Genomic DNA, 3,858 nt, shown 5'->3' on the forward strand with positions numbered 1-3,858 from the left:
TACCGTACCGAGCCGAAAGTATCGGTACCGAAAATGTCAAAAAGTGAGTACCGAATCAGTACCAAAAATAATTCGGTACGGGAAAACTCGCTACTGGTACCTGGTACCAAATTCTCATCCCTAGTGAGATGGAACTGATTGCCAGTTGGGATGAGCTCTTAAAATCACCCAAGACGCCATATGAGTAAATCCCTTTCGTCGGTAGTGCGTTTTGTACTTGCGAAGCGCCATAGTAATTGCTCTTGCCTTCATGCTTCTGTAACCGTGATTCATCGCGCGGTTGAACAGTTGGTGGACTTTTGTAACCTTGAGATTCAAATCCTTCCAATTCAATGTTATTTGGTGTTACGTTCGATCATATCGCCTGAATGTTGACGAAAAGTTGTATGCATCTCACGCCAATATGCGGAATGCCCTTGCGTGTTGTTAACCGTGGCCAACGCGACATATTCTTCGTGCAATACGTGTTGTGGAAAAATTATATGTAACACCCTTACTAATAAAAAGGGTTTTTGTACTAATAACGAAAATTTATGTGTGATTATGATTACATATACATTGAAAAATACAGGTTTACTAAAACTTTTACAGTTTAAAATATTACAACATAATATATTTGAGCTCGTCGTTTAAATGACGACGAAACAACATGCGGAAACTTTAATCTCGTGTGTTCGGTTCTTGTTAGACGCTTGATCTTCACCCGGAAGGCTGACATCATTCACCTGTAATCAAAACCAACTCAAACGTTAGTTTTGATAAATTTAGAACATGTTTCGTCAAGTTCCTTGAGCCAATTAAACAAAACAAACAAAATCTGCAGGAATCACCCTTGTCGCGTGCCGCGACGGGGTTCTCTAAATCCGTCGCGTGCCGCGATGGTTGTCGCGTGCCACGACTATGTTTCAGCTTGGCCGTCGCGCAGCGTGACCCCATCATTTTGACAGAATGTTGCTCTCTTTCAGCTGCATATATGCCCAATTATATTTTAACTAATATCCAACTTCTAGTTAGCATAACTTTTAATCTAGATGTCCGTTTTACACGATTCTTTTTCCTACGTGTCCGTAATTAAAATACGGACCCGTTTACCATCATTATTCGTATTAAAACCGGTTTATAGGCAACTAGTCTATAAATCCCTTTTCCTATTAATCGACCCATTTTAAATTACATTGCAAGAATGTTATTAAGAGTCGTTTCTAACATTTCCTTCCCATCCCGGGCTTATCAAGCAATAGCGTTTTCACTCCCATTACGGGGTTCGCGTATGCACTTACATTCACTGATTTAGGTGTATCTTTCAAATCACTTTATCCACATTTAACTTCCTAATTTATTTTGACCCATTTAGTGGACTTTTAAGCATTAAGCATCCAACTCGCTATTTTCCTTTCGCATCTCGCATTTCCATACTAGTTAACTAGTTATTTTCCACGACAACTATTTTTGTGGTGGATTTAACGTAAGGAACCCAAAATCCCAATTTTTACCCTTCGACTAGTCATTTTACCCAAATGACCCATTTTTAGGCATTCGACCCATGAATGTTTTTGCCTACACTTTTTATATGTATCTAAGGGTTTCATAATCAATAAACAAGTTTCTAAACAACCTCTAACGGTCGTTTACCCGGTTCGCCCGTTAAGGGCTTTTTGGCCAATTCTAATCTCTTATTTTACGACGAAAGACTCTCACCAATTATTGACCAAAATAACACTTTTAACTACAACATAATTATGTGTACCTGGCTCAGGTCAATACATTGACCCATTTTAATACCTTGTCTCGAAAATTTGCTAATTCATAGCAACGCTAATTCATAAGCCGCTTCATCCTGTAAGCATAAGACTCGACAAGTGCTTATTAGTCGATATTTGTCAAATGGTATCCACATTACCATTTGACCCGTTTTACTCTTTTTATTCATTTAGGCTTACTTATAGTAACCGTTCAAAATTCCATTTTTACAATTAGCTTTTCATGGCTAATTTACCGTTTTATCTCTTTTACCATTAAACATGGTTTTTACCATTTATATTAGTTCTGACCCGTATTATTTCGCGTCGGGAACCATATCTTGAATATTATCCTTATTGTATTTGCAACTTATAGAATAAACATTTATTCTACTAAAAGGTGTAAGTTTCACTTACCTCTCATCCGGTTTACGCTTTTCTTCTCGTACTTGATTCGTTTGACCGCTTCTTTCCCAAGCCTCCACCTAGCTCGTTAAGCGTCGAACTATTGTCAACATTTGCAAGGCGGTTAGATTAGTCATTAACAATCACGACTATTCCACCTTCCTTATTTTCTATGTCAAAACTACTATTCGACTTCATCATTAGTTAGCTTAGCTTATCATAAGTTAACTACTTTCGATCACATGGTTTACACAATTAAGTCTAAATCAACATGATATTTAGAACTCTTATCGTTTCATATTTCGCATAATTTTCCATATCATTCAAATGTGCGTTTCACTCGAAATTTCAACATTTTAGCTTTCATTTAGGCATTTTAACAAACACCTAATGGGCATACTTTTACAATTTACAAACTAGTTCATAACTAGTTATTTTTACCAAGGTTAACATCAAAATTCAAACCTCCATGTCTAGTGTTTATGAACTACATCTAAAACTTGTATCATAACATCAATATTCATCAATTTAACACCCTAATTCAAGTGTTCATCACAATCATATAAAACCCACTTACACATATATGGGTGGTTATCAAATTCCTATTTTTCAATCTTAATTCATCAATTTTTCAACTAGGGTTTGTTCCTAGACATGGATTCATCCTAGTTTCACCTAAACATCAATCATGCAAGCTCGAATTTCGATTTCATAAGTTCATTAAGAATCTGAGATGGAATCAAATAATGAAATTTGACATACCTTGTGATCCCCTAGGCTTGGTGATCACTAATTTCAGCTTGGTTTTCCATTTAGACTTGATTTGCCCCATGAATTTGGTTGATTTTGATGATTTAGGGTTCAAAAGAAGAACCCCTTTCTTGGCTCTGTGGAATCGTCGACCAGAACACACTTTGTGTGTGTTTTGGTTTTTAATTTTTGTTTTAATCAAAACTCTTTCCACATTTAACCCTTTTAGTCCCTATAGTTCTAACCTTTTTATAAAAAGGTTCATTAATTCTTATTTTATTTCCTGTTTTCACTTAATTACTCATTACTAACTAGGTTAATTATTCCTAGTTAACTTAATGGGTTCGGGGAGTTAAATCACTTTTTATTTTAAGTCCCGTTAACTCGGGCCTCTTATAAACTTTATTTCCTCTAAAGCTTTTATTCCCTTTTTAATTTAATATTAGGTTTATTTATTTAAATCCTAATATTTACCGGGTTAATTTCACCACTAACGGTATTTTACCCGTTCATAAATATTAACGTGGTTTGATTACCAAACCTGTTTTCGGGGTGTTACAAGTAAGAAGGGTTGAAAGAGTTTGTGAGAGAGATGTAGCGTTTGGTGTAAGAAAGTTAGGTTTGTATATATAAAGGTAGTGAATGAATTTTTTTTAATTTGACCGCCTGCAACGGTCATGATTTTGAAATCATATCGGGCTCGAGGAGTTTTTTTCTTCGCCTCGCGAACCTGGGGCGGTGTTCCCGGTATTTCCCGAATAAGCCCGCATGGTGTTGATGTGTGTAAAATGCAACATATAAATTACATCAAATAAGGCATAAAAGTAACCCTTTTTTAGTACTAATGTTGGAAAAAGTGTGGTTTTGTCTTCCTTTTGAATTTACAGGGTCAAATGAGCTTAAACGAATAAAAGGAACAAATATACATCCAAAACCAACATAAATACAAAGAAAAGGAAGAAAC

General features: G+C 35.8%; 1 long non-coding RNA gene across 1 annotated transcript; it reads right to left on the bottom strand.

Annotated features, from left to right (window-relative positions):
* Positions 1-497: 497 nt before the first annotated feature.
* LOC110927526 lies at positions 498-3,039 on the bottom strand. The gene is made up of 2 exons (XR_002585694.2): positions 2,907-3,039; positions 498-2,244 (listed from the first exon to the last, which is right to left on the bottom strand). It is a non-coding gene; the product is annotated as an uncharacterized LOC110927526 (long non-coding RNA).
* Positions 3,040-3,858: the final 819 nt, after the last annotated feature.

This window comes from Helianthus annuus, chromosome 3 (genome assembly GCF_002127325.2).
Source record: "Helianthus annuus cultivar XRQ/B chromosome 3, HanXRQr2.0-SUNRISE, whole genome shotgun sequence".
Taxonomy (NCBI): domain Eukaryota; kingdom Viridiplantae; phylum Streptophyta; class Magnoliopsida; order Asterales; family Asteraceae; genus Helianthus; species Helianthus annuus.